Below are 12825 nucleotides of genomic sequence, written 5' to 3'. Positions count from 1 at the left end.
TCTGTTGCCAAGTGGCTGATGATGACGTTGGTGGACGGTTCGTGCGAAGTTTTACCCAGAATACACCTGGAGACTAAGGACGACCCTCTTGTAATTTTGCGTGTCATAAAGTTACATGTAAGAGTAAAAAAAAGGCCAGTCATGGAGCACAACATTTTATTCAATATTTTACACCCACTATGTCACTAAAATCAGTCTTTTAAAGTTTTAAGGAACCATGAGTCAACAATGTCTGGGGAAACCTACTGTACTATTCTACATACACCTCAATTTTATGCTTTCTCCAGTTCTTATAAGAGGTGACAAATGCTTGGATTCCTGTAGTAACATTGGCACTCAGTTTTTGCTGCAAGTGGTAGCTAGCAAATATAAAAACATAAAGGAGAAGCTGTAAAGAATGGTTACGATAATTGTTGAAACTTATTGAAACGAAGACGAATACCTTCTCTCAAGGCCTTCGAAAGTTGAAGCAATCAACTACGGAAGCAAATGCAAAAATGCTTCCTTTGTTTTTCAGTTTTTGTGTATGAACAACCCACAGTTGTTGATAATAAAGAATGAATGCCAAGACGGAGATAAAGGGGGCGATAATTAGAAACCTCTCTTGTTATTGTTGACGGTTTCTGACAGCATTTTGCTGCTAAGCAGTCTTTTGCTATAGTGAGTGAGACAAGAGGGAAATCAAAGAAGAAAACTGATTTTATTCTCACAGCTGTTATGTCAAGTAAGATGAGACTATGGCTCCAACATGCAACGAGTTGAAAATGCATAGTTGCTAAGACTTTACTGTTGAATAAAATAAAAAATCTGATATGCTATTATTTTTTTATTGTAGAGAAACTGAGATAGAAATTTCAGTGGTGTTTTTATTATTGAGGAAATCCCAAAGACAAATTAGACTATCAGTTGTTAATAATTACTTAAACTAGTATTGTGTTAGTTAGAACTATAGTTTTTTGATTTAGTAAATAACTGATTACATTTATTTGAAAGTGTTTATTTGGTTTTAGCCATCTGTGGTGGGCGTAGGATTTGGTTGAGTAAAAAAAGTAATTTTTATGTTACTTTGTAATTAACTATGAATTCTTAAAAACAAAGAAATCTCAAAAACTAGTATTATTGATATTTCTTGCAATGTCACAGACACAGAAATGATACAAATTTAAAAGCAAACTCTTGTAATGTATGTGTGAAGTTCTAGGTTTTTTTTTTTTTTTAAAGTGCATCTTCTAGAAATTGGGTGTCCAAAAAGAAAAAAAAAAAGGAATTAATATTGAAATATCGCTGTCAGAAAAAGTTCAAAAGAAAAATAATTTTCACTGGTTCACTATGATGGCAGAAATAGAAATGTGCTTTCCAAAGTCTGTCAGAGAAGGACTTCATTGAGGAGATCATGCTTTGAAGGCGTCAGAGTCTGTGGAAGCCATGACAGGAGTCTGTGAATCTGTTAACTGGCCATGAAAACAATTTTTTTCATAAATATAATCTTTTCACCTATGATAATAACTTGGAGCTGAATATATAGTCAGTTCTTTTAGTGGCTGAGCTTGTAATTTGCAGTGGAAGGACATGTAATGAAGGGATAAAAAGAAATTAAAGTCAGTCACTTCAGAGAAAATGACAGCAGCAGGTGCAAAGCCTATGCTTCCCATCAATTCTCATGGCAGCTTTAGTGAATTATGACATCCGCTTCTGCCCTGCCTTTTATATAAAAACATATGCTCATACATTAGGAGTCTGTTAAACCACTATAACCTCATCAGTCTTGGTGCCACAGAATGTATTAATTCAATGCAAAAGACCTTCCAGGATAAAACAAGTGGGTCAGCGAGAGAAAGGCTGGGAATAAATGTCAAAGGTTCATTTGCATTTGGTTTGATCCATGAGTAAAAATAAGTGACAGTTTTAGTTGAGCCTGACAGACTCAGACGGCAGACACAGGAGGAGGAAAGAGATCTAAAGGAAGAGTTACAGACGAAAAAGAATGGAAAAAGGGTGGGAAACTGACAAGAAAAGATCATGACAAAGGGAAAAACTCCGGGCAGACCTGTAGCAACGAGCCAACGGTTTGACAGATTGTGATGGAGACAAGCAGTGCAAAAACTGATTCAGTGTGATGCCAGCGACACAAAGATAATCTTGACGTTGATGGTGAGGAGGAAGAAGATGATGCTGATGGTTGTAATGATGAAAACGGCAGTGGTGGAGCAGGGCAGTTTCATTTCTGGATCCAGGGAAAAGACTGGCACGCCAACAGACAGTACACCCTGAGGGAATCCCGGCTCTCAGTGGATGTCATTACCTGTCAGTCAGCATATCTCCCTCAACAGGCCTTGCCCACTGATACAGCCAGTGGCATGCAATTGTCTGGAAGGTCATGTGGGACCAATGGACATTTAGATTAGAGAAGGGAAAGGGATAGACAAGAACCAAAAAGAACGAGGGAGCTTTCATTAAGCACATCTGCAGATGAAGGAAAAATTAACTAAATATTGTATATCTCTTTGTCTTGTACGGATATAGAATGTCATATATGTGCTATAACAGGACTTAAATCTGATGTAACCTCGGACAGAACATGGTAAACCACTGATAAACAGTGTGCTGAGGCTAAGGAGAACCCTTGACATGGTGACGTCGCAGCTAAACCTGCAGCAAGCTGACCTTTAGAATATATCTTACAGTAGACGACAGGAGCAAATGCTTTCATAACAACATCATTGACCGCAAGGTCAATTCAGATTCCAGTTCTCAGATATAACAGGACATTTAGAGCAGCACCAATACATTTGCGGCGTGAAGATTACCTAACTGCAGAAGGTTTAATTTGTGGTCGTTTTAAGGACTTAATCACCAAATTTATAAGTCTTATTAATATGCACAGCTTCTTCCATCTTATGTCCTTGTCATATTGATGAACAAAAATGAACTGTTACTAACCAGAGAACCTGGAAGGACAGTGGACTACTTCTCTTGGTTCTTGAAGATCAAAAAGGGTTCTTCATCTATGATAATGGAGTCTCAAACTTTTCAGTTTTCGTTTGAACAATTACACTAATGTGAGCAGGTCATATGACCTCACTGATATCATGTAGACTATTTGGGTCACTGTCATGGGCATAGAGTCATAGACAATATACATCATGGATTGACAGTATGACCCAAAAAAGGGACTGTAAGTGTCTCAGGTTTAAATAACTGCATAAAGTGCTTCTGTGTAATGTACCATCTTTGTGAAGAGCAGCCTAGGTCTGTGCTACGGAGTCCTAAATGAAAGCTTAATCTTACCAAGCCCCGAATCACTAAAATAATGTAAATTAATGCTCATCAGAAAAGCGTGGAAACAATTCCAGTTGCCTTTTACCTAAGCGCTTCAGATTCCCAGTGCCCGACTGACTGACTAAGAAGCTATATAAAAAGATCTTAAGTCAAAGTTAGTGAGAACAAATCAGGCAAGCCAATTAACCCCGAGCTGTAATTACAATGGTCAAGTTCCTCTGTTTCACAACAATCACCTGTAAGTCAACATGCATTTCCTGACAAGTTGAGTACAGTAATTAAGGCCGCTTGTTATGAATACCCTTTCATTCAGACACCGCTTGTGAACCTACAAGTACCTGTTGTTTTTTAATTTCTGAAGTCAACTTGATGGTTAACATTTCACTGCTGTACAAATGTGGAAATCTGATGATCTAATATTTAACTTTACAGTAGTACTTATTCAAATTTTAACTTTGAAAAAAAATTGCATTGTTGATCTATCCATGTTTTGCCCTTGCATCAATCTGTTTTACTGGCTTGTCTGGTATGCAAAAAATATTCCATTAACTAATCAAGATATTTGTAAACCCATATGCAATTTAGTACTGACATGTCATTGAATAATTAAATCTGAAAACACAGCCGAGGTTAAAATGTGACGCGAGTATAATTTCCCAAAACTCTGATATAAAGTTGAAAGACGAAATTGTTCTCAAGTTGTTGTCAAATCCTTGTGATGGCCAGGCATTGCTTTAAAACAAATAATGTGATTCAAATTATTTACAATCTATCCAGTTCTTCAAATGAACAGCTTGTAGAACTGCGTTTTACAGAGACAACTTTATATTTCTGACTTTTGTAACCTGAATGCAGAGTAATTTAAATACTGTTTGTTTCTGAGCATCATGGTTTGTGGGTATTGGTTTAAAAGCAGCTCCGTTACTACAACACCGCATTTTTAAATGCTGTGTTTGGTGTCACTAATCAAGACACTGTTCTTTGTTGCCAAACATTTCCACTTCGGTCTCATTTGTTCAAACGTGTTTTCTCCAGAAATCGTGTAGCATGTGCAGATGTTGCTTGGCAAATGCCTCGTTTCTCTTAAAAGAGAAGAGGCTTTATTTTCGCAACCACTTGAAATAATTCAAAGTTTTTCAGTCTAGAACTTCAGCCGCCATGAACTTTTGACAATTTAAAGTTTTCCTGGTTTTACCTTGTCGGTAGCTGTACTGAACGTCTGGGTGTTCACTCCTAGAAAACATTGGAAAGATTGACAACTTTTAATGGGGCTCTTTCCTGGGAACATCACGGTAAGAAAGGCAGAAACCAGCAATGCAAACAAATCAGGGACGTCAAAGGCGTTTCTAGTGACAGACTCCGAAAAGTTTGAAATGCTGATTTCAATAATTTATTTGGAACAATTGCTTAGATCATGGCAAAGAGAAAAGGAGCAAACTCCAAAACTTTCTCTCACAGAGGTGCACAAAATGTTTATCTCACAAGGCAGTGTTTTTTTTTTTTTTTTCATTATCATTATTATTTTATTGGCAAACTTGAACTGAGCAAAACTGTTGGATTAAAACATGCCAGCTACTGACCCTTGAACACCGACTGTGGACTGGGCTGTTTTACAGAACTGGAGCTGAAAAAAGTAGGAACTACTATTTGGATAAACACTGAACTAAAAGCTGGAGTTTTGTGGTGAGGAAGCCAAACATTTTTCATCAATTATCTCCCTCTATCACCTCTTTTACTGTTCGTATGTTTTTGTCTGTGATTCTGTTTGCAAGCATATTTTAGACCCAGCCACCCAAACTGAATAGGTCAGTGTTTTTACACAGTTTGCAATCAAATAGTATCCCATAAAGTCCAACAACCTTATTACAAATATTTTTTGAAAAAGTTCAGCATCTTCAAGGAAATGCAGAGAAAGAAAAAGGCTCTCATCACACCATTTTTTTTTTTTTTTTTTGTTCCAGAGATTTCAAACGGTGAAGATAAATGCTGAATGTTTTCAACATCTATGTTTTGGCACACAGGTTACAGCACAACAGCTCAGGACTGTCACCGATTTAAAGGTTGAGTGGAGCAAACACGCTGCAGCAGCTATTTGTCGATCAGAGCACTTCATTCAAAATCTATTCTACCCTCACATTTTCACAGTCCATAGCTTTTAATACACCAATACCATGAAAGAATCTACGATCACTGTTTTGGATGGCGTTACTGGGCTCTGATGTTGCGGTGGGAGGAAATGTGTGTCCCCAGGCCACAGGCGCTCCGGCCAGAGCCAGGGAGCTTGATCCACATCAACGCACCGGCGTTCGGACCGCCAATCGTAAGGCGCACAACAGCTTGAACTGATATAGAGGTTTCATGGGATACAGTAATGAATAACCTTTCAGCTCAGCTTCTTTATTCCTCACTGTCTAATGTGAACTGGCATGTGCTCCTCTGTTCTCATACTGACTGATTGCCGCTGTACATGAAATATTGACTTTTCATCAGACTATGAACGGGACAGGGAGGGACGGAGCAAATGTCGACGGGTGAGAAAGTATTCATCACAATGAAAGTCAGTGGCACGGCTCTTTAGGTCCTTCAAGACCATCAGCGCAGATCTGTGCTGGACATCAATCCGTTACCTCTGACATGTTGCTCTTCTTGTGTCCCACCTGCACATTTTAAACTATGGGGCTAGAAAAAGAAGTGCATTATGTATGGTCTGAATCACTGCTTTTCTTATAAAACCAACCCCAAAAACTATTAGAAAAGCTGTTTTTTGTTTATCTATCCGACATGCAAAAACAAAAGAAATGTAAGGAGGCAAATACTTTTTCACAACACTGTATTTTAAACTGAATCACCTAAATGTCTTCTGTGGTATTCAGTTTGTGATCTGTCTCGTAGAAATGGGTTTTTACCTACAGGAACACGGTTAAAAGAAAAAAGGACACAAAGCAGACGATGTGAAACCTGAATATACTTTTAAATAACGAGAAGCAGATTCCAGCTGATTGCTTAACCTTTCCGAGTGTGAGAGTGTGTATTTTAGGAATAGGACAGGGGAAAAAAGACGAGGACCCACCTGAGTTAACTCTACCACTTGATCAGTGACGCTACAGAAGGAAAAGTAAGCTACCGCTTGAACCTAATCGCTTTACCCTACTACTGCGCAGCGGAAAAGCAGCAAACCTGTGATCCGAAAAAATATAGTATCGATTAAACTCTAAAAGTCATCAACCATTACCATAAGTGCTTTCTGATGACCTGTATTTGTTTCGTTTTCAGGCTGGATGCTACAATCAGTGGCAGGAGATGCAAACAAGCCTGGAGAGTCTAAACCTACAAAGAGCTGCTCCTGCCTGAAAACGGCTACTCCTCTTGATGAAGGTGATCGCTATAATGGCATCTGATATGTTGGTTCTGCTTATGCATTCCACACATTGCAGACAAAAACTAAATCACTGCTCACATTAGATTTTGTTTGAAGTTGCCGCCCGCCTGCCATTCTCTTCTCTTATTCGTTGCAGTCTTTAAAACCGAGCTGCAGCAACAGCAGATACCAGCACAAACACAAAATGGACAAAAAGTTAAAATGCCCGCAGCAAGGATTCAAGAGAAATCAATATTTAGCATTATGCATGGCGAGTTTGAATGGATTAAGCATGGTGTCAAACACAGAGACAAGTGAAACTGTGCAAACAGGATGGTGTGCCAGACTCCAACAGGGCTTCAGGGCAACTTAACGCTTCTCAGGAGGCTTTAGAAAGTTTCTTAAAGATTATGAACAGGAGAGGTGGGAACATAGAAATGCTGATATGTAGAAAAAACAAACAAACAAACAGGAGGAGGCATCTCAGGAATAAACAACAACATTTAAAAGCATTTGGCTGTTGAGAAGAGAGAAGCTGTGTTTCATGATAATTAGAACCACCAAAACTGGTTTAATAAAACTCTTAGAACAGCAAAGGACTTTGAATAAATGTGTGTTCCTGCAACTACCTCTATCTAACCTCTGTACTTCATGATCTTTGCTTAACCCGGCACAATGTTGCTGCATACCCCCTACTGTCTGGTGATTCAGCCAAATCCACTATTACCTTATTATACTACCTATACCGACTATACATCATCTAGGACTCGTAAAACCTCTAGAGGCCGGCTAATGTCAACACAGCATCTGTAGTTTTGTGCACTCCCAAAAACAAGGTCTGAATACAGGAACAGCATGCAATTTATTTATTTATTTATTTATTTTTCCTGCAGTCACAAACTGTTTTCTAGCAAACGGAATAGGAGAGCTAATGCTAACTGAGAGATCCCCAAAGATCTGCCAAGGTAAACAACGCATGATGCTAAAAACAGCCCCTGTTGCGACTGAGTGTGTGCATGTCTACAAGTGATACGAAGTAATAAAGATTCAGGGACAAAACTCTGTGAAACCTGAGGAAAGGTGACAGGAGGAAAACAAGAGGGACAAGCCTGCACTGACCCTGAACAGTCAGGGGGGACTTAGAGAAGCGAACAAAGGAGAGAAAAGCCACACAGACACAAGTGCGAACATGCACAGCGAAACATGGAGTCCTGTCAATTGATTCACTGCAGAGCGAGTTAATAACACAGTTGGCTGGACAGTGGAAATAGTCTGTCTCTGTAGGCTGTTGACTCACTGCAACCCTGTCCTCAAGTCCTTGCTATGTTTATGTCAGTGTGTTTAATTTTGCCTGGACAATGCCTATAATAGCTAAGTTTGCTACTCTATATGTGTTTTTCTGTACTTTTGGATCGCCACCTGATCTGATCTTCGTTAAAGTAGTCCAAGTTATCTATTTGTTTACATAAAGAATGATTTTTTTGTTGTTGTTTTTTTTTGACCCAGGCAGATTTTGGGTGCAAGTATCTTATTCATTTTATCAACATGTTTTTCTTGACTGATGTTTTGTGGAGGGAGATGGCAAGGAGGGCGTCCAGTCTCAGAGACTTGGAACTGATTGCAAAAGATGAAAAATATCAGTGAAAGCAAGCAGAACACTGTTCAGCAATTATCAGAAGAAATTAAATGCTTTGACGTCAGTAAAGAGTTTAGTCAAAAGGTCACTACTTAGTCTTACCCAATTGATCTCTACATTTACTTATTTTTTCTACATATTTGGCCCATATACACAGCTAGTTGCCACTTTGCTTACATTTTCGCTGGTTGAAATTTTCACTGATGCAAGATTTTCAAAAACGATGCATAAAAGTGAAACATTTTTGGTACTGCAACAATTATTCATCTTGTTAAACATGTTTTGGTTTTTGTTTGCTTTCCAAAGATATCTATTGACTGTCAAAAACAAATTAGTGCAGCCCAGCCAAAAAATAATTCAAAGAAAGAGCAGCCCATGCGTTTGTTTGTTGCTGTGAATACACAAAACAGGCTACAACATTTCTCTAACAGTGATTTTATTTTTGAGGAAGTCATGGACTGCTAATTCAAAGTTCCTTAAAACTGTAATCAACTCAATATAAAGTAAATGCGAAAAGGGACGCATTAGTCTGTTAGCTTAATTTTTCCGCACCACATTAAGAAGAGTTTTGCTGCAGCCTGTGCTTATGTCACACACAAGTGTCTTAAATTTGTAAACACTGTATTTGTATTTCCTCTCAGGGCTATGAAGCCATCAGGCAAGCAGCCCGTTCCTATTATTTTGGGAAAACAAAAGGCTGACTTTACCATCACCACATGGCCATAAAATGTAAAAAGTGCAACGTCGAGTGCAACAGAAGCTTGCACAGATTACTAGACGAGTTAGTTGGAAGTATGAGCGCACAGTGACGCATACGCGAAGTAAAAAGCTCACGTTCACCAGCATCTGTTTGGCCAGCGCTGGTGCTCAAGGCAAAAGCAGAACCAACCGACGGCTTTGCCAAGCGTCTGTAATGGCACAAGGTCTGGCCTGTAAGAAGAAAAGGTTTTGAGGGCTTGCCAAAATCTTCATCGTGATCCATGATCAAAGGTGAGGCATAATGGTGAGGGACTGGCAGAATGTGGTGTCAAGGGAAAGTGGGCATACTTCCCATGGAAGAAGGGTGGTCATGTTGGTGCGTGCATGTGTATGCTAAACATACTCATGCAGATGAAGAGGAGGGAGAAAAATCAGTACAGATAAACTGTTAAAAATATTAAATTGCTCAAATTTTAATATGTTGTTATCCGTCTGATAAAATACCAATGTCCAAGGATGGGCTTACTCTTCTCAGGAGATCTATGTGGTCCATCAGATCAGTAGCCACACTTCCGCTTTCAAAAGGGGATTATGTGTCTGTTGTTGCCTCAGTGAGTTCTGCGAATCAGTCAGAGATCTAATATTGGAGAAGACTGGGAGAGAGAGGAATCGTGAAAACCTCTGTGAATTTCCTGACAAGTGAAAAGTGGCAGCTAGAGTCTTTTGGTGCACTGGAGGAAATACTTTACTCCCAACAGTTCCACAGTAATAAGCACTGCTGTGGAAGAGGAATTGACTAGTCTAAATTAGTGGGGAAAAAACAGCAGAAGTCAGAGGGTTTGTTATTTCTCTTAACGCACCTTAGAGACCAAAGCGAGTCAGAGGAAAAAACAATAAAAAAATTTTTTTTAAAAACACAGCTGCCAGCTTAGGTCGATGAGACTGAACAGTCTTAGCACAATGCTATTCCACATCACAACTCTAATCTCAACCATTATTGGTGTTTTCGAGCTGTAATAAAGCAAATCCTCTTCAAACTCTGTAAAACGATCCAGCCTTATGTCTTGACTTCTGCATTCGTGCCATCAGTTTTCAGCTTTAGCGTCAAACAATCGTCCTTGCACAGAGAAAAATAAAGCAGGAAATTGGAACCAGTAAAAGCTCAGCAGAATAGGAATATTTCAGCTCCCCGGAAAAAAAAAAAAAAAAAAAAAAAAAAAACTTTTGCAAAACTCCTGCTAAATGTTGAGCACACAAAAAAAAATCACCAAGAGACATGGTTTTGCATAATGGTGTTCCAAAGAACTGTCATAATCTATTCTTCAAAGAACCATTCATTTCTTGTCATGTGCAATATAATTTTGTGCAAGGCCAGAATGAACCCCTTCTTTTGACATTTAGAAATGTTCCATGAAATAAGCAGTAATCTGCATATATGAACCATTAATAAAGTTTCACTCACCACAGAATGCCGAATGCTTCCACCTTCTTCTTCCTGGTTAATTCAACTAATTAACCAGTTGACTAATTAACCTCATTCAACTAATTAATTAATTAATCAGTCAACTAATTGCTGATAGGGCAACATCTAAGAGCACTATCAGCAACTCGCATACTTTGCTGATATTAGGTATTATAGATAGATATTAGATTATTATGAAGTTGTTCCACATATTGTACTTCAGTTCCTCAAACACAGACATGAAATGTGTCGACATCCTTGACAATTTAAAAGAAAACATTCTCACAAAAGCTATTCCACTCATATGAGCTGCACATTGTGGCTTTAGATTTTATACATTCCACTTGCACACAAACAGAAAGTTTACAAAATCAGTAAATTTTTAACATACCACAGCCACCTCAACAATGTTTTGACATGTTTGAGAAGAAAATGAAAAGAAGAAGAAGTAAAAAGACAAAACAAGCATACGTTAAGAAGTCAGGATTTTGCTAACTGCATTAAGGATGTCTATTTGAGGCAGTTTGATGCTGACCCACTGCTAAGACAAATGAAAAACTGATTCAACTCTGTTGGTTTGTTCATGTGTGCTGCTCTGGATCCTCTATTTACTCAGAAAAGACAGAAACTACTAAGTACCAAGAGGAGAGTTTATTTGGTGCTAATCTCTTTTTTCAATTTTCATAGTCACAATAATTTTATTTTGTATTTCCACTTTTATTGTGAATGTGGGAAGAGAAAAAATATGTGCAGTAATAAAAACCTCTTTAATAGCAGAACACTACTGACTTTAGGAATAAAGTTGGTTTCTGAAGGTCAGTGTCATTAAGGTTTTGTTCTTTCTTTATCTGTGTCTATTTTGCTGGTTTCGTTCCACTTCGTAGCCGGTTGGCTCAAGCTCCCTGTTTGTGTTTTATCAGGATTTCAATGCTTAAAGTAGCCAAAAAGAGAAGAAAAAAAAGCAATACCAGACAGTGCTTTGATAAAAATATTCATACACCTAGACTTTTGTTTGTCATAACTAATGTGTCTTACAGAAAATAAAGTCTTTTTTTTTTCTTTTTCTTTTTTTTTTTTTTTAAATGACATTGAGAAAACTTTTTGGCCATGCCTCTACAAGCCCTGTACATCTAAAGAATAAAAGTTTTACCAATTTCTTTCTTTACAAAATTTCTTAAAACAGATTATACAGACATAATATGTGAATATCAATTTTCATGTCTTTCCACAGGTTCAAATTGTATTTAGATCTGGATGTTGACTGGATTACTTAAAAACATTACCACTCTTTGTTCTAAACCATTTTTTGCAGCCATGGCTGTATGTCTGATATATTTAGAGCCCATCGTGTTGTTTGTCTGTGATCCTTAAACCTCAGTCTCAAGTATTTCGCAACCTCCAAGATATTTCCTTCCCTCATTTGACTTTTTCCCTGCTAAACTCTGATATATATAAATAGAAATAATAGAAATCAAGATCTAAGTTTATACAGTAATTGCCTAAACCAAATTTTCAGCTAATTATTGGTTTAAAAAAAAACTAACAGTAGGCTTTGAAGTTCACTCTTTAAAAAATGCAATCAGGAAGAACAGATATATAAGCTCTTTAACTTGCAAAAGACTATCAAGCTGATCAGAGATGGAAAAGTGTATAAGCCGTGCAAGTTAAAAAGTGAAGTGTGGATTTATATTTATGCAAAACATATACAAAACGTGTGCGAGTATGTGATTATGTGAGCATGTCACTGATGTCGTTTTGTTCTGCACTAATCAAAACCAAGTCAACAAAGCTGCTATTTCTCTGCTGACTGCCAGGAGATAATAGCTCAACACAGGACAAAAGGCATGGCATTTATAGCAGTTACAACAACATTTTCATGCATCAGGGCATGAGTTCACAGTTGGCCATGGCAACACGCATTCAATAGTTTTGAAACCAAAGGCATTAACGCAGCAGTGGTGCACGCAGCCTGCAGGTGGAAAAAGATGGCTTGAAATAGGGGAAATAAATCACAATAAGTTTGGGTTGGAATCAATCAGGAATAATCAGATCATCTGCTTTAATTTTCTTGAAAGTGCTCTCTCAAAAAAGCATGGGCTTTAATGGAGGAGGAGGACCAAGATATGCAGCACAAACACATCTGCTTCGCAGAGAAAATTGATGTCCTTGTCTGTTGGGAGGTGCAAATGTGGGATGAATTAAAAATAAACCGAGTAAAAGGAGAAATACAGGCTGTTTCCTGAAGACAATGTGGAATAAAGAATTAAAAATGCCCAGGCTCAATCCCGTTTCACCCCTTTGCTCTTTTGCCCCTATTTTATGCACATTTACACTATGGTTTGGGAACATGCATGGCATTTCTGTAACATAAGGGATGCATTATCTGGATCT

The 12825-nt window shown here is 38.1% G+C and overlaps 1 protein-coding gene across 6 annotated transcripts in view; it reads right to left on the bottom strand.

The window, feature by feature from the left end:
* grik4 (glutamate receptor, ionotropic, kainate 4) overlaps positions 1-12825 on the bottom strand; it is a 358938-nt gene that overhangs the window by 167466 nt on the left and 178647 nt on the right. The gene's annotated exons all lie outside the window — the stretch shown is intronic.

This window comes from Poecilia latipinna, unplaced genomic scaffold, assembly GCF_001443285.1.
Source record: "Poecilia latipinna isolate Pla-1442-1.1 unplaced genomic scaffold, P_latipinna-1.0 Scaffold376, whole genome shotgun sequence".
Classification (NCBI taxonomy): domain Eukaryota; kingdom Metazoa; phylum Chordata; class Actinopteri; order Cyprinodontiformes; family Poeciliidae; genus Poecilia; species Poecilia latipinna.
The sequence above is the reverse complement of the archived record's forward strand: the minus strand, read 5'-3'. Positions and strand labels throughout refer to the sequence as shown.